At 38.6% G+C, this 19,398-nt stretch overlaps 1 long non-coding RNA gene across 2 annotated transcripts in view; it reads right to left on the bottom strand.

Moving 5' to 3' along the window:
* Nucleotides 1–443: 443 nt before the first annotated feature.
* Nucleotides 444–19,398, bottom strand: part of LOC132014412 (uncharacterized) — a 75,080-nt gene continuing 56,125 nt past the window's right edge. For both annotated transcript variants that reach the window (XR_009403315.1, XR_009403316.1), the window contains exons 8-10: nt 18,988–19,198; nt 14,388–14,591; nt 444–1,031 (exon numbers count right to left, since the gene is read on the bottom strand). This is a non-coding gene — a long non-coding RNA (uncharacterized LOC132014412). The remainder of the gene's footprint in view (nt 1,032–14,387; nt 14,592–18,987; nt 19,199–19,398) is intronic.

The raw sequence follows: 19,398 nt of genomic DNA, 5'->3' as shown, positions 1-19,398 counted from the left end.
ACAACCAGTGGTAGGAAGAAAGGGAGAGAAAAGAGAGACAAAGTAGTCACTTGTAATTTTACCCAGTGCATGTGAGGACGTGTTCTATCTGCCAAATGTTTCCCCTAATATGTGCAGGGACAAGCAAGTGTTAATACTTATGAGGTTAGAATTGGGCAACTTGATGACCAAGGTAGATATTTAGTAATTTCTTCTGGCTACCACTTTCACCAGAATCTTTCTTTTTTAACAAGTTATAAATCGTTCCCTATTATCTTTGTGCCAGCTGCTTAGAAATGTCATAGCTTGGTTTGAGCATCTCAGAAACCCAACTGAATAGATAAAAGAGGGCTAAGTAAAAATGATGGTTATAATTAAAGTGTGTGATTCCAAGACATTCCTATCTTCCCTATCAGAGGATTAAGATCTGTGGTGAAGGAACCAGAACCATCAAGTTCATGTTGGCAAATACTTTAATACATGAGTAAATTCACAAATCTGAGCACATCGGCAGCTGGCCCTGCTGCAGCAGTGAGGACAAGAGTGTGGATGCAGCAACCAAAGGAGAGTGGCATCCATAGCAGCCTGAGAGGGCCTTTGCCTCCAGAGTTCCCCAATGTTATGACCTAATTCTTGACCCATCTTGCTCCTCTAGGAGGCCAGCAGAAGTTGAATGCATATTCTGAAACCTCTTTTTTCCACTTTGTGAGAAAAAATTATATAATTTGAGGTGACGCTCATATGATGGATGTGCAGTTTTCACATCGTAAAAAGCAGGTGCTAAGTGAGCTTGGTGTGCGCAATACTCCTACGCAGAAACCATCTGTGAGAGAGCTCCAGAGTCAGCGACCCGTGTACATTTCACATTTTTAGAGGGCAGGAAGGGAGGCAGAGATGATCTTGGATGCACAGGGTAGTGGGCTAGCCTCATGGATTCCACTTCATGGAGGTTTCAAATTCCTGCTGATGTTCTGGAAAAGACTCCAGCATTTTACCTAGGTTGGTATGGTTCTTTCCAGATTTCTCCCTTTTCCCAATTCTCATCTCCATCTCTAATGAAAAAGATTTTTTAAAAATTAATTAAGGTTAAAGTTTTTTCATTAGAAAAATAAGGGGCTTAGTGTTAGTCTTCTTCAGTCAGGAATCTTTTCAAGGATATGATGAAAACTGTGGACCATTCTCCATAACAATGCATATGTCTACAAAGACTCAAACCTTTTCAAACTTTTCTCTGGGACAGTGGTTCTTAAACTGCCTGTCCACTAGAATCCCCTGGAGAACTTTAAAGACTAGGGATGCTTGGACCCCACCCTAGAATAATTAAATCAATATACCTCAAAGGGCCTGTGTATAATATAATGTTCAAAAATCTCTTCAGGTGATTCTAATGTAGAATCAGGCCTAAGCATTGGATCCCCAGAATACTAAGTGAACACAACAAGGAAAAAAGTTGGGGAGTAAAGAAAGCCAAGAAGCAATATCTACATATTGCTATAATATCTAACTAGAAGGATACACTCTAGGAGATACAAAAGATGAAGAGTAAAGAAGACAAGACGCAAATGACTTGCTCCTTATTGCCAATTCCAGATTATTCTTGCTTCCTCCACCTAAAAACAATCACCTGCATTGAACTACATGCCATAAGGCCTACCACCAGCTAGTTTCCTTGTTTCTGTCTTTCCCCAATGCTCCCACCTCCCACCTCCTAACAACAAATCCCAGGTCCCTTTCCCTCTTTCCTTGAAATTTTAATCCTTAGTTCATTGTCGCTTACTTCCTTCAACATTGCTCCGGACAATTCTTGGTGATTTAAATATTCACATAAATAATCCTTCTGATATTCTGGCCTGTCAATTCCTTGACTCAACTCTCTCAAAGATCTTGCCTATACCATTCCTCTGCCACTGACTTTCGTGGTTATATCCCACTAGACCTTGTTATTAACAATCACTTTAATCCCTTTATAACCTCAATTCCAAGCATCCTACCCTCTGACCACCACCTCCTATCTTTCCAACTTATACTCTCTAGTGCCCCAACTCCAACATCCTTCATGTCACCTCCTGCAACTTACTGATCTTACTAACTTTGGATTGTCCCCTACTCCATCTTCATGTCATCACTTGCCTCTTGTCCATCATCATTATCATCCCCTTACTCCCTTGTCTTTATGTGGCAAAAGTACAACAATGGTTACATCCATCTCTACACCTACTCTGAGCTCACATATACACAGCTGACCTTGACTGCAGGAAAACATGCATCCATATCTACTGGTCTCACTAAAAATGCATGACCATCAACCTCAAATGGACTACAGAGCCACCCAATAATCTAACAAAATCCCCCAGTTAATTAATTTTCTCCCATTCCCATATGATTATTTCACATCTTATCCCCTCTTCCAATACCTCCTTCCCCATCTTCATTCTCAGCTGATGACCTTATTTCCATTTTCTCTGAGGAAATACAAGTAATCAGAAAAGAGTTTCTTCATGCTCTTACCACCCTATCTATCTAACCTAGCTGTATCTCTATCCATATACTCAACATTCCCTCCTGTTACACTGAAGGAATAGTTTGTATTCCTGTCTAAGGGCAAGGCCTCTACTTATGCACTAGATCCTGCCTTCACTTTATCACTCAAGGACATTACTGTAGCAATTCTCCCCACCACCCAACCATCAATTTTCTCATTTCTAATAGATCATTCTCATGATCATAGAAACAGGCTATTTTTCCCACCTTAAAAATAGCTTTGGGGCACATCAGCGGCACAGTCTGTCAAGAATCTGACTCCTGGTTTCAGCTTGGGTCATGATCTCAGGCTTGTGAGATCGTGCCCTATGTCAAGCTCCATGTTCAGCATGGAGTCTGCTTGGGATTCTCTCTCCCTCTCCCTCTGTCCCTCCCACTGGGTGCAAAACCAATGAATTTTGGAACACACACACACAAATAAATTTTAAGAAAGTAAAAAAAAAAAGAACGAAAGAAAGAAAGAAATCTGGGGAAAAAAAGTTTTGACTGTTCACCGCTCTCTCCCTATGATTTCATTTCCCTGCTCCCCTTTATAGCAAAACTCTGGAATAATGATCTCTTCTTACTGACCCTTTTCTCTCTCCTCTCATTCTCTCTTAAACCCCATTTTTGTCCATACTAACTCACTGAAATAGCCCTTTTCAAGTTCACTAACAACTTCCCCCACTGCTATAAGCAGCCTACAGCTTACTTCACCTACCGACACTCTGGATTTTTCTCCTTCATCAGTGTGCATTCTTCCCCAGGTACCTTTGCTGATTGCTCCTCATTACCCCAAGCTTTACAGTTTGAGGCTTAATTCTCACACCTCTTCTTTCCTCCATCTACACTAACATCCTTGGTGATCTCAACCAGCTTCTCAGCTTAAACACCATATACATGCTGATCATTCCAAATTTATATTTCTAGGTCTGAACTCTCTCTCAAACTCTAGACTTGTACATCTAGCTGCTTATTTGACATCTCCACTGGCTATTTCTTCTTCCTGGGATGTTCTTCCAACAGCTATTCACATGGCTTACTTCCTTATTTCTTTATTCCTAGACCTTTTTTGTGTACACAATGAAAAACAGCATCTACTCCCAACCCCCACACTCCCTATCTTTCTCTACTGTTTCTCTCTTAAGCAATTATCAGTGTCTGACATATGTTATATTTTGTATTATTATCTATTCATTATCTGTTTCTACCCACCAGAATATAATCTCCATGAGTCCTGGCATTCTTGGTCTATTTGCCTGGTACAAAATATGTATTCAAATATTCATTGATTGAATGAATGGTCCTAAACTCTAGATTTGGAAAATCAGTGGGAGAAAACAGGAAATATCCCTACTTACATGCTAGATTACTAACAAAGAGATCTTTAAGGGTATTTTATATTATCTCCCCATTTTCCTCTGAGTGGTGGCAGCTAAAGTTAGCCTACTGGAACACAATGATGAGGTGGAAAACCTAAGGGCGGGGGAAGCTTGTTCTTTTAGCTGCTTCCCTTGGGAAGGATGCTTGTGCTCTCAGCTGGGGAATTGGGCCAGAGTTCTCAGAGTGGATCCTGGAGGACTTGTCCCATGCGATGCTTCATAAGGAAGAGGCAAATATGTACAGCAGGACCCACAGGGATAACTCTCTTCTTTATGCACTCAGTCAATCCATACCTCCTACTTTTGTGAGAAAATACTAAGATTTGAATACTTAAGGGGAAAAAAAAAGAAAAGAAAAAAGGTAAAGAAGACTAGGGAGTTATAGCAGTGCAACTGAATATAGTGAGCATTGGTATACTGATCAAAAGAGAAACATCTATCAGGTTGCATGGTCAAAAGAATGACTTATAAATCTGGAGTTTGAGTTTTTTTGGTGTGTGTGGTTTTTGTTTCCCTTGCCATTATTAGAGTTATGGATTTTGGTTGCCACCTGGGGTCATTATCGGTGGTAACTAACAATTGTGGTTATCAACAATGGTTGGGTCAGTGAGACAGGTGAGGGTAAATCACATCATTTGGGGCTGACTCTTAGTTTAGATGACCTTTTGTTGCAGTGAATATTAAAGACAGACATGGAAGGAGATAGGAATCTTAATTAGTCACATACATCCTACAGAGTCTGTGGAAAAAGGGAAGGACTCTTCTACTAACTGCTGTGGTAAGGAAGGATGAGTTTATTGATAGAGTACATTTATATATAAAACCTTCATGTGTTTTTCTACACTTGTGCTGGTAATCTCATTTTTTTCCTGCATACTCTACCTCCTGAGTCATTTCCTAGCCACTGTTACAATGTGTGTGTGGTGTGGTAGTGGGGGTGGTGGTGGGAGACACAGAAGGTGTAGAACCTGGGAACTGTCCCAATTTATTATACCCTGGGCAAGACAGTCACCATATATTTTTTTTTTCATGGTCAAGTAGGATTTATTTTAGAAATTGGATTGTTTAATATAGTACATCTACTAATATATATCCCACTATTGACATAAAAACTTTTTAAAAGTCCTCTATTTATTAACACAGTACCAATAAAATAAAAAAAAATTATGATGACTTCCTAATCTTGAATCTTTTTTTGGTTTTGTTTTTTTAAAATTTTTATTTATTTTTTAAATTTCTTTTCAGTGTTCCAGAATTCATTGTTTATGCACCACACCTAGTGCTCCATGCAATACGTACCTTCCATAATACCCACCACCAGGCTCACCCAACCCCCCATCCACATCCCCTCCAAAACCTTCAGTTTGTTTCTCAGAGTCCATAGTCTCTCATGGTTCATCTCCCACTCTGATTTCCCCCAACTCCCTTTTCCTCTCCATCTCCCCAATGTCCTCCATGTCACCGTATTTAAGAGTAGATATGACAAAGAACTGCAAGGTCTGGAGAAAAACAGGGAACAAAATCATGATATTGTTGGAAACTAGGTCCTTTGAGAAAATATTAAACTGGTTTGGCTAATAAGAGAAGACCACATGCTGTCTTCAGATACGTCGAGGTTTTCTTAAGGGTCCGAGCCCTTGTTGCTATGACAGAATTTGGAGATGTAAACTAAATTAGGAGGTATATTTGACAATTTCAAGAGTATTTTGGCAGATCCTAAAGCAAAGGTCCAAATGAGAATTCCAATAGCTTACACTCTGGATGACTTGCAGGTTTTGATAACTAGGATTTTGGAAGCCACTTTGAACCAGCTCTTTGATGGGTGCTATCTGGCCTCTCTAACCTGGCTTCTATGCAGTCAGGACACCTAATTGTTATGAAATGGGGACACCCAGTCTTCTATACTGTCTTAGGTGGCATCCCCAGCATATGATTTACCTGTATAATAATTCAATGCTTCAGTTTTACCTTAGCAGGGATAAATTCACCCTCCCTTTTTATTTTTTATCTGCTTTGAAAGAATTTTGCCAAAATTTCTAAATTTCTAAAAGAACACATTAGAGGAAGTTCATGAAGAGAACTTGATCAAGATGCTGCTCAATCTTTCACACTCAAATATCTGCTAGCTTTCTTTCTGTTCGTTGTTTAAAGTGCATGTGGGACTTTTGGGGGGCCTCTATTCAACAATGTTTGGGGTATAGGAAAGTCTTTAAGCTGCACTGGTTGGTGGCAAATATATCTTTGAGATGATCAATGCTCAGAAAATCCTGACAAAGCCATGCAGGGAAGTAGAAAACAAAACAATGCTGCAGACATGATTTTATCATTTAATTAGAAACCAGCAACTTATTTGTAGATTTTGTAATGTTATTGAAGACATTTCTTGTGAATAAAGCATGAAACAATTACATATATAAAATAAGCTTATAATATATATAATAGTGACTGACTATTAAAACAATGAAGCTGTCAACTAGATACATTTATAAGCTAGAAATCTTTAAAAATAATTTTTAATCTGTGTGGTGGATTGTAGCTGTGGCCCCAGTTTTTCATGCCTCCCTCTCTCCATATCCTTCGGTGGTACCCTTCCTTGGTGACTCTGGGCTTGGGGACATGACTTGCTTTTTTTTAATGAGATAGTAGTAAACTTGCCCCAAGCAAAGACTTGAAAAAAAGACTTGTTATCTCCATTTTCTTTTTTGGACCCCTGGTACTACCATCAAAATATGCCTAGGCTGGGCTGCCTAGGTGGCTTAGTGGGTTAAGCCTCGGTCTTTGGCTCAGGTCATGATCCCAGGGTCCTAGAATCGAGCCCCAAATCGGGCTCTCTGCTCAGTGGGGAGCCTGCTTCCTCCTCTCTCTCTGCCTGCCTCTTTGCCTACTTGTGATCTTTCTCTCTCTGTCAAATAAATAAATAAAATATTAAAATTTATATATATATATATATATATATATATATATATATATATGCCCAGGCTGGAGAGACATGGGAGCCTTGTAAGGAGTACTTAGTGTCCAGGACAAGGCCAATCTGCTACTGATTACAAACACAGAAGTGAGCCCAACCAAGATCAGTTAAATCCATCCCAGATCAGCAGAGTTATTAAGCCATCCCATAACTTATGAGAAATAATAAGTGGTCATTGTTTTTAGCCACTATGTTTTGGGGGTGTTGGTTATATGGCAATGGCTAACTGATGCATTGTGGTTCTTAGGTGCTTCAGGGATTCATCTGCTTGAGGGATTATTCTTCAGAATCTCTAGAGGCTACTTTTAGGAGCATGAAGTGGTGTCAGTCCAAACACCAATTTTTTGCCTTTCTCCTAGAAAGGCAGCAAGTATCTAAAGAAGTATTGCAATAGTATTAGGTGATAGAGGGCAGCAGCCTTGTCAAGGCCTGTAAAATGAATGTCCTTATTTCCTGTAGATAAGTGACCCAAAAGGTATTATAATAGGCTGAGTGGAAAATGTAGATAAAATATTGAGTATTAATGAGATTACTGATGCAAGAACTCTGCTAGGCAGAAGATGGGATTAGCTGCCCTTGGTTTTCTTTGAGATTTGGAATCACAAGGTCATCATCATCATCAACATGGCTAATCATTATTGAATACTTACTCCAGATATTGTACTGAGTGCTTTGCATGCCACATCACATTTAATTCTCATAATAACTCTATGAACTAGGTATTAAGTAGTGCCATCTCTGTTTTATAAATAAAGAAACTAAGGGTCAGAGAGATTCTCCAAGATGAAATTGCTCTTAAATCGTAGAGTTAGAATTCAAACTCACAAAATGCGTATTTTTTTAGGGGAAGAAAAAGGAATCTAGTCCAACTCCCTCATTTGGCAGATGAAGAATTGAGACCAGAGTTGTTGGTATACAGACTCTGTGTCTAACACAGACTGAAGGAACTCTCCTTATACTCGGCCCAAATCACCCAAAACTGGACAAAACCCAAACTGTTTTTGTAAGGCTGCACCTAAGACTAGATTCCATATATAGGTGTACTTTTTGTGTTTTGCAAAATGGTGCCCAGCCAGAGGCTGAAATCCAGAATGCACTTCTCTCAGCCAGGACATAGTGCTACATCCTCTCAGAGGAAGGGGTACTTTCAAAAATAATTCTTTTGTACAGAGAGGGAGATGTTTTTGTTTTTCTTTTTTCCATTTTCACAAAAATACTGTTAAAACATCTGCCAGCTGTGTGCAGTAACACACAGTTAAAGACCATTCCATTTTCTCACACACAGAAAAAATAGAGGAAGTGTGACTAGTTGCTTTTTAATAAATAAATGTTGAATGAATGAACTTTAAATGAACAAAGATGTCTTCATTATGCACAGACACACAGGGACCAAAGCACACGGAACATGCAAATTTGTCACTGGAGACCAAAGCTATGGCACCGAACCATTCTTTTTTTTTTTTTTTTTTATTCATTCATTTGACAGAGATCACAAGTAGGCAGAGAGGCAGACAGAGAGAGAGGAGGAAGCAGGCTCCCTGCTGAGCAGAGAGCCTGATGCGGGGCTCAATCCCAGGACCCCGGGATCATGACCTGAGCCGAAAGCAGAGGCCCCAACCCACTGAGCCACCCAGGTGCCCCATCACCGAACCATTCTTGAGAAATTACTGATACAATCTAATTTTCCAATCTTAAAAATTAAAAAAATATAGTATATATATATATACTGCTTTCTTAAGCCATCCCCTTCTTTCTGTAAACGGGGCTTCATGAAATTCAAACTCAAAGAAAGTTTAGAGCTGTGTTTATTCCTCATCTGAATGTATTCCCCAGCAACCCTTCTTTTCTAGAACAAAGGAAACTAATTGCTCTTGCAAGCTAGGTGGCTTGCATTACAAATTTTAATGCTTCACCAGAAACTGAGGCAAGCCAATTCCCTCCTCCATTCTCACATCCTCCCCCACCATGGCCCACACCTCTGCTGACTGCAGCAATCTGAACTGAGTACTTGTAAGGCCACTCTTCTCCCTTTGCCTCTAATAACCCAATCTAACTATTGTGGTGAGTAATTTCCTTACCACTTCTGTTGTTAACAAATGCTAATAATGCTGCACGATACAGATCGAGCACGGCTACTGAAAAAGAAACTACATAAATTATTTTTAAAAGTTACCATCAAAAGAAATGCTTTTCTGAAGGAAATTATTTTTTAACGGCTCAAGGCATTTGCCTAGCTTTCTGTTCAAGTGACCGCTTCTACATTAATTAACAAGTGATTCTCTTACATGAGCGGAAACTATCTTATCTAGGGTACACCTGCAGGCTTCTTTGGGTGGCTATAACTGCAGAGAAGTCACTATCTATTTTCTAGAACCTGCGTTATCTGCTTTCGTGATGCTTAGATTAATAGACTAAAGTTGTTCTATCTCATTTTGTGCCTGCTAAGTCTCAATTCTCTATTTGTAAGAATCAGGGTTGAGCAGGTGGTTGGTATGCGATTACATTTCTTATACATGCCAATAATCAGTGAATTAGGCCTTTCAGTCATTCAATCAATCAGTCATTAATGCAGCAAATATTTACTAAGTGCCTTTGTGTGCCCTGCATTGTGCCAGACCCTGGAAAGAAAGCAGCGAGCAAGAACAGTCATCCGGAGTCTTTACATTGTAGCCAGTGGCCGTTATCTGAGGTGCTGCCTAAAAACAGAAAAAAACAACCAAGGAATTTAACCCACCATCATTGAGATGAATTTAATGCTAAGCCTAATGAAGGAATCTCCCCAGCATATTAAATGTCTGAAATTCTTATTCCATAATAATTCACCCAACTAATTTTATCAGATTAATCTAGATGTAGCTAATATTGTCATGACTTCCGTATCTTACCAATGTCTTAACGTGTGCTTTACTAGCCTGTCCCCAAATTCATGTAAGTCTAGATTATAGGTTTTAATTCCTGTGAAAGTCTCAAAGACAAAATCCATTTTGTGAGCAAAAATGGTGCTTCTAACTCCTCCTAAGTTCATCTTAAAATCATACATGGGTCATCAGCAGTAAATGTGAACAGAAATTATGGAAAAAAACCCTCAGTGCGACTGAAAAACAAACCTCGAGCGCACATTTGTCTGATCTTATTTAGTGTCATTTTCACACATAAAGGCCTGCGTGCTTTCATTTTCTCAAGCACGCGTGTCATTAAGGTTTGCCGTGTGTCTTCACAAAGCAGGGACCTGATATCATCTCAAGAAATACCAAATAAGCACAGTCTCCATAAGTGTTTTCTGATGATGTAATGCTTCCTATTTATTGTTTTAAGTAGCATCTTATTTTATCTTTCAGGTTAGTGCATGTTTATGATAAATGCTGAATAATGAGTTCAAGACTCCTCAACTTAGAGATGAAAAACAAATTCCTTGAAAGCAGTTTGTCACTTTGCCTCCTAATTTTCAGAATGCTATTTAATCTGCCAGTGACTAAGCTGTAGGAAAAATCTTTTTCTGTTGTTATGTAAAGGAAAATGTGGGTGGAAGGAATAAGGTCTGGTCTAAATCCACCTCACGATTGGACTGTCAGAGATAAAGGAAAAAGGAAATCTCTGCTTTCCCCAGGTAGGGATGTGAGGTTGCTTAGAATTCCACTTTTGGGGAAGTCCACCATCAAGGCGATGTAAATTCTCAAGTAGCAAATTGACTCAGCATGTTCCTAAGCCACAGGCCTCCTAGGTGACTTATGCTAAATTCACGTCATTTGCCCATTTGCTCTCAGTAGGTGACAGGGAAACCATGTATTTTCCCCACTTCATGCACACACAAAGCGGAAGCATACTGAGCTCCCCTGTGGGTCTTGTTCTTATTCATCTTTCTAACAATTAAGACATTCTATACCTGATCAGAATGATTCATTTTAATTCTTTTCACCTTTATTCCAGTGAGCTTAGAGTGAACAATTATAGATGATCCTCCTTTGCCTAAAGGTCTTTCCTCTTTCTTTCTTTCTTTCTTTCTTTCTTTCTTTCTTCTTCTTCTTTTTTTCTTTTTTTTTTTTTCTTTTTGGAAGATTTTATTTATTTGACAGAGGGATTGAGATCACAAGTAGGCAGAGCCGCAGGCGGAGGGCGGGGCGGGGTGGGGAAGGTGGCAGGGGAAGCAGGCTCCCAGCTGAGCAGAGAGCCCAATGTAGGGCTTGATCCCAGGACCCTGAGATCATGACCTGAGCCAAAGGCAGAGGCTTTAACCCACTGAGCCACCCAGGTGCCCCTTTCCTATTTCTTGAGTAGTCAGGAAAATTATTTTACATCTTGTAAATCTGTTTAGAAATAACTGAGATTGTCAGAGCCCTAACCACAATATTCCTCAATGTCTATTTAGCAAATAAATTCAGCATCAGGCGTGGCAACCACCACTGTGATAACATTTTAAAGGTATGATCCATAAGAAAGTGGTTTTTGGGTTTGTTTGGTTTTTTTGACCCCTGAAGAAAGTCAGGGAACTAATATTTAACAGGTCCCTGCTATGTGCAAGGATCAGTTTTAATGGACTTAACACATACCCTTTCAAGGCAAAAACTTCCTTGTCATTTTTCTCATTAAAAGACTGATGATTTTTACTAAGAATAAGAAAATTACTAACAGAGGACAGAGTTTATAGAAATACAGAAAATTGTGAGTTTTAAGCTTCCTCTTCTTGGCAAGTTACACGTAATTTCATGTGATGTCATTGTATTCCCATGTCCAATTGTCTGTTCCTACAATAATAGGAATCATCCTGGGCCTCTTGCCATTGGCAATATGTTTGAGCAGTAGACACACATTAGCACTTACAAGTGTGACCTTGCACAAGTTTCCCGAACCCTTTTTCAGTTCTCTCATCTCTAAAATGAACGATAAAAATAATTACCTCACAAAGGTGAGGATTAGGTAGTTTATTGCACTTCGTTGACTCTAGGTTGTCATTGATTGTAAGAGGTAGCCTGGTTTACTATGCATTAATATATAAATACATTGTCCAAGAATAGTAAAAGGTAGAATACGTAAAAAACTGAGAATAATTCCTGGCACAGAATATGTACCTGGTAAATGTTAACTGTCATGATCTATTAGCAACCCGTGGGCCACGGTGCAAGAGTGGGCTTGCCAAACCCTCTGTGGGCTGTGGCTTCCTCAACCAAGGCAGGACACCTGGGCATGGGCAGGAGGCTCGGCTACCCTGGGCTCAGAGAATAGGGAGCTCAATCAGTCACTTTAAAACTTTTTTTTTTCCCCTTAGAGGATAAATCTTTTTTCTAAATTAAATCTTACCCAGGACCTTACGTGTAAAACAGATGAAAGAAGACTTTCCCTGATGAAAGCAGTGAAGGAAGGGCACAAAATGCCGCCCATCTTCCCTCACCTTCACCCACACGGCGGCCTCTCCAAAGAGCCCTGTGAGGGGAGTGATATCGCTTTTTTAAAATAAAGGGATAATGAGTCTCCTAAAACTTCTACAGGTGTTTGTTAGTCAATTACTCCAAACCTTGTCACATTTACCTTACTGAAATGTCATCTTATTTGTGGCACGTATTAATGCCTGATATGTGCACTAGATATGTACACAGAACACACTTTCAATGTACTTTTCTCACCTTCCTCTAGTTTGGTCTCAAAACTCCCTTAATTTGTTGCCTGTGTCTGAGGCTGTCCTTCTATCTCAGCCAAGTCACCTCATGATCCCCTCTCAGATGTTGCCTAATGCTCTCAGGGGACACATCATGAAGGATGTTGAGTTTTATTTCACGTATACTTTCAGTTATCAAGGACTTTTAAATTTAATGTCTTTTTCTTAAAACTCTCCTTGAGCTCTGTCTCCGGAAGCCTCCAAATAATAAATGGAATTTAATAAACTACTATGGTACACCAATTATGATATGCAATATTATATGGGAAGAACTTTCTCTTCCTGGATTACCTGCATAAAACTTAGAAATACTCACATGAAAGTATTTTCTCCCTTCTGGGTGTGTGTGTGTGTATGTGTGTGTGTAAGAGAGAGAGAGAGAGAAGTTTGGGGCATGTTATGTGTAAAGTAGGAAACAACAGTGTGAAGTTTTCCATAGAGGTCCATGACTGTGGCAGCTCAGAGAGCTTTGAACACAGGGAAAAATTAACACAGGTAAAAGAGAGCTCTTTCTAAAATAAAATAGCTCCATAAAGATTCAGAAAGAAAACAGGATATTCCCAAATTAATTTTTTCTCAGATATTGCCTTTTTACAACTTTCCCTGACTTATGGTTTCATAGATCAGGAAAAGGCAGAGTGTTGCTTTCTTGTTAAAGTATCATGGACTCATTAAAGAGAGGGGGGAAAAAAACCAACAAAGATCAAATACCGAAGGTCATAATTCTTTGCTCCTAAAAGAGAATATAGCACTCAAGTGATTTTACTTTAAATGAATACTTAGAAACTAGAAAACTTTGTTTAATAAAACAACTATAATTAAAATATATGTTCATTTCATGATATGAGGATTGAACAAGAAACAAATTGTGATGAAATCAAACAAAGCTGGGAAAAGAGAAGAAGAGAGAAGAAATCTGCAGAGAGAATGGAAGAATAGAGAGATCCAGAGAGAGGGTGAGGCAGAATCAAAAGGAGAGGGAGGTGGACACTCAGAACTTTCCTAAATTCTGTGGATCATTTGGGTTGTGATCACTGGGGGTCATCATTCTCAATGATCACTGTTGATCTTCCTCAACTGCCTTAATTCTTACATTTCTAAGGTCTCCATTCTAAATGATGATCTGAATACCAAATCCATTAAAGATTATTCTCTTAACACACCAACAAAGATCAGAGCAGTGGTTTTGAAAGCTGGGTAAAAACCAAGTCAAGGGCCAGAGAGTCCTACAGCCCTGTCATGCCATTAAAGTCTCCAGCTGATGCACATACGGATGGCAGAAATAACAGGACTTTTGCCAAATGGGCTGACATGACATGTGATGACCTGTGACGACTTATCTGTGGACATCCACAAACACTGAACTATCCATCTCCTCATATCATGAAGACTGAATTTTAGTTAACTCTCTTTTGTTTTGTTTTTGTTTTCTTTTGTTTCTTTTGTTCTGTCCTGATTTCCTCCTTGGTGCCTATTTTAAAGTTCTGGGGGCTAACTGGAGCAGAAGGTGAGTGTTCTAATGTTCTCATTACAAAGAAAAGGCTCAAATAACAATGATAATTGGTAAAATAGATGTAAATAACTTAGTTATATGTTTGGCCATTAAATTGTCAAGATAGCTGATTTTCTGATTGTCTATGCTATTCAAGACCTAAATGGCTATAGGAGTTTGTTCACTTTTTTCTTTCTTCTTTCATGGATATAAAACATCAGGAAATTATTGTCAAGTCTTAATACTGGACCAGGTTGTCACTGGTTAAATAAATAAAAGAGAGACAGTTGGATATTCCAACCCAGATTGGAAGCTGATTATTATTAACCCAGACAAGATATACATTTACATTCTGGATGCCACCAAGAATAATTTTGCAAAAGGACTCCTTACCCCAAATCCATGTGTCAGACGCAACATCATTGGGGTCCAATCCTTTCATGGAGTATCAGACTGTATCTGCACAGACTGTTTTGTTCTAATCCAATGATATTGGCAATGGAGGAAATTTCCTGTTGTGGAGAGAACTGGTCAGGCTGTACAGGCAGATCACCCAATCATTCAATGTTCTGCTTTTTAGAACCTTGGTTTTCTTGTCTGTAAGGAGGGATAACAAAAGTACTTAGTTACCACATTGTTGCTTTACATAAGATAATGTCTGTAAAGTACTCAGCTATATATGTGTTTGTTCTTTTTTTTCTTTCTTTTTTAAAAAGATTTTATTTCTATTTATTTATTTGAGCGATGGAGAAAAACAGTGCAAGGGGTGGGGAGGAGCAGAAGGAGAGGGACAGGCAGATTCTGTGCTGAGAACAGAGTCCAACGCAGCTAGATCTCATGACCCAGAGACCACAACTTGAGCTGAAATCAAGACTCAGACCAACTGAATCAAGAGCTTAACCAACTGAGCCACCCAGGCATCCCTATAAGTGTTTGTTTTAAAAATTATTAATATTACTTTTTAAAAATTGTTCCAAGGTCTTTTCCTAGCAGGAGCTACCCCTGCCTCCCCCCTTTATTAGCCGAAGAAGAGTCTCTTATGTGTGACTATTTCTCAATTTAATGGCTGATTTCTTTGAGATTTTGAGCCCTCAGCCTTTGAGCAAAGCTCACAGCTTGTTCCCTGTCCTTCACTTTGTTAATCAGTCACTCTCATTTATGCATACTGTACATGGAGAATCAATATTTAAAGAATTGAAGTACTAAATCTGTCCTATAATTCATCATTAAAATGGCAATGAAAAATAATGATTTTTGATGACTCAGATGTCATTTCAGGATTCTTCAGTACCTTGTCCCCCGAGTATAGTTTAAGGTTGAGGTTGGGTATATATGCACAAAATAATTACATATCATGTCTAATCTTTGTTCTTTATTATTTAAATTCAATTATCCAACTTATAGTACATCATTAGTTTCAGGCGTAGTGTTCAATAATTTATCGGTTGCATATAACATTTATCAGTGCTCATCACGTCATGTGCCCTCCTTAATGGCCATCACCCAGGTTATCCCATCCCCCCACCCACCACACCTCCACCAACCCTCAGTTTGTTTCCTGTAGTTAAGAGTCTCTTATGGCTTTTCTTCCTCTCTGATGACTTATTTAGTTTTGTCTCCCTTCCCCTATAGTTCTCTGCCCTGTTTCTTATATTCCACATGTGAGTGAAACCATATAATACTTATCTTTCTCTGATTGACTTATCTTGTTCAGCATAATACCCTCCAATTCCATCCATGTTGATGTAAATGTATTTAATATAAGTATTCACCCTTTTTGATGGCTGAGTAATATTCCATTGTATATATATATATATATATATATATATATATATACACACACACACACACCACATCTTCTTTATAATTCTAAAATTTGTATGGAACCAGAAAAACTCTGAATAGCCAGAGGAATGTTGAAAAAGAAAACCAAAGCTGGTGGCATTACAATTCCAGACTTCAAGCTCTATTACAAAGCTGTGATCACCAAGACAGCATGGTACTGGCATAAAAACAAACACATAGATCAATGGAACAGAATAGAGAACCCAGAAATAGACCCTCAACTCTATGGTCAACCAATCTTCGGCAAAGCAGAAAAAAATACCCAACAGTAAAAGGAGAGTCTCTTCAACAAATGGTGCTGGGAAAATTGGACAGCCACATTCAGAAGAATGAAACTCGACCTTTTCTTTATGCCACACACAAATATAAACTCAAAATGGATGAAATACCTAATATGAGACAGGAATTCATCAAAATCCTAGAGGAGAACACAGGCAGCAACCTCTTTGACCTCAGCATAGATGTGTCTCCAAAGGCAAAGGAAACAAAAGCAAAAATGAACAATTGGGACTTCATTAAGAAAAAAACGTTCTGCACAGCAAAGGAAATAATCAACAAAACTAAAGGGCAACCTACAGAATGGGAAAAGATATTTGCAAATGATGTATCAAATAAATGGCTGGTATCCAATATTTGTTCTAAAACAGTGTATTCAGGGAGCCCATGAATCTAATAAATTCATGGGGCATTGTCTACAAATTGGCTAAATCATCTTCAACCATATATATGTTAGTTTTCAAAAAAACATAGCTAGTCTTAACAACAAATTAAATGCAAATTCATTTAAAAGCACCCCTGAATTCATAGTGACCTCCCTGACATTAGAATTACTCAAGCAAGAACATAATAATTAAAAAAAAAAGAACTACTCAAACAAGATGAACACTAAAGTCATTACTACCATTTACTATTATAGAAAGTAAGGCATTTTGATATTAAACAGGAATTCATGACATAAAACACGATATTCTCAGATATAATAACATAAAAACTCAAAATTTCTATATGGCAAAGATGCCATAAAGGAGATAATATCAATATGTTTAACATATCTTTATATGAAATGGAAATATATATAATAGAAAAAAGAGCCTTACAAGTAAGTAGGAAACAACCCCATAGACGACAAAGAATATGAAAAAGGCTGTTCACAGAAAAGAAATAGGCTGATAATAAGATATAAAAATGAGCCAAACTTAACTATTAATCAAAGAAAGATAAACCAATGACAAGATATCGTGTTTTTGCCTAAGCACATCAGCAATTTTTTTTTTCAAAGATTTTATTTATTTGACAGAGAGAGAGAGATCACAAGTAGGCAGAGCAGCAGGAAGAGAGAGGGGGGAAAGCAGGCTCCCAGCTGAGCTCCTGAGATCCTGATGTGGGGCTCGATTTCCAGGACCCTGAGATCATGACCTGAGCTGAAGGCAGAGGCTTAACCCAGTGAGCCATCCAGGCGCCCCGCACATTGGCAAATATTTAAAATATTCATAACATAAAAGGTTTGAGAGTGGAGGAGCAAAGGAAATTCTGTTGTTAGAGTGTAAATATGTAGATATGACATGTTAAAAGGCACTTTGGCAATTTCTATCAAATTGTTAAAAGGATATAATCTTTCCAGTTGGGAAATGAAATGTAGTATATGTATCTTAAAGGGATATATTTCACATATGCTTAAAGATATAGATGTTTAAGAGTGTTCATTGAAGCACTCTTTGTAGGAGATACAAACTGGAAACAATTTAAATATTTATCAATAGGAGTATGAATGGGTAAATTATTATATAAAGCCATACAATGAAATATTAATCCAGCTATTTAATTGAGATAGCCCTGTATATGAACACTGTATGGATTGTTGTCCCTGACATATTTCAAGTAAAAAAAAAAAAAAAAAGTTGTAGAATATGCATGGTAAGATTAAATTTGTATTAACAGATTTTTATATGTCTGCATCCCTCTCTCTCTTAATTTCCATATATCTCTTCTCCATATAAAATTCTATTTTATTCAATCTCTATATATCTATATCTATTCTTTGATATTCTATGTACATAGGAAAATAGTCTAGAATGATATATAGTAAACTCTCAAGAGGAGTGAAAATGAGGGAGGAAAAGGGAGTAATTTAACATTTTGCTTTTTACTTCATACAACTGTATATATTTTGAATTCATTGTTTTATGACACAGATGTATTACTTTTGTAAATAAAAGATGAAAATCTTTGTGGCCCAGTCAGTTGAGCATCTGTCTCTTGATTTCGGCTCAGGTAATGAGATTGAGCCTTGCATTGGGCTCCAGCTCAGCATGGAGTCTGCTTGAAATTCTCTCTCCCTCTCCCTCTGTGCCCCCCTGACTTCTGCTGGTGCTCTCTGCTACTCTCTCTCTGTCTCTTTCAAATCAATCAATCAATCAATCAACCTTAAAAAAAGATGAAAACTAGTAAGTTTCCAAAAATGATCCTTATTCCTAGAAACAGAAATAACTGTCCAAAATGAGTCTGCAAACTCCTTTCTAAGAGGTCCTACTGTTGCCCCTTGGGAGGAAGCTGGGGGAGGTTCCTATTCAGGTGATTAACAAGGGCTCAGTAGATACCTAAAAAAGAGGGCACAGCAAAGACCGACATCACATTTTTAAATCTTTATGACCATGCATTAAGGGCTGTAGGGCCAAGATGTTTATAGCTACTCATCACTCTAGGGAAGGAGACAATAGTGTTTCTTTGATCATGGACAAGGATTCTAGATAAGGTTGGTGGGGCTTGTCATATCTCCTGATGTGGAATTTGGTTGATGGAATGAAGGACAACTGATCTCTAGCCTCACTGATGGGTGTCATAGTTATCTAGAAACCAGCCATCTGTCTGAATACCTTTTGTTGGTAGCAGTGGTACATATCATAATAACTTAATATTGAACCAGTGGAGGCCTCTTTCTCAGAGATCATCCTGCAAAATATCTAATTCTATCCATGAGGGGATGCAGCAAGTGAAAAGCAGAAAGTATTTGACAAATGATGACCACAAGAAGAGCTGCAAGATAGGACACGGGACTTGAGCCAAATAGTTTCCAGTACAGCTTTCCCCATGCAAAACCATGAACTAGCAGCATTCATTTTAACTCTTCCCTTCCTTTTATTCCTCTCACCATCAGTCTGTTCTCCCTGGCTAGAAGCCTTCTTCGGTTCCCAGGCTTCATTCCTACACAGAACAGGTAGTCTTCAGGCACAGTCCATTAGAGAAATTCTTGAAATGTATCCATAAATCCCCTTTGTGGGTGACTAGAGCACCGTGCTTTCATGGTGATGACCCGAGTTACATTCCTGGAAAGAATGCCTCTAGCAGAAACCACCACCTCGCTGTAAGGTACCAAATAAACATAGAAGTTCAGTAAAAGCAGTGTGCTTATTACACAAGCATGCCTTCCAGCCGGACTGCCACCCTTAGCTTCTCCCAGATACAAGGTCTGAAGCTGCTGTACTTATACACAATGATGTATATATGCAGAAGAATTAGGGGTTACTCTGCCCCTCAAAGAACTCTCTGGAGCCTGGAAAAT

The sequence above is a fragment of the Mustela nigripes genome, chromosome 1, assembly GCF_022355385.1.
Source record: "Mustela nigripes isolate SB6536 chromosome 1, MUSNIG.SB6536, whole genome shotgun sequence".
NCBI lineage: Eukaryota > Metazoa > Chordata > Mammalia > Carnivora > Mustelidae > Mustela > Mustela nigripes.
Note: the sequence above shows the minus strand (reverse complement) of the source record. Positions and strands in the feature narration are given on the sequence as shown.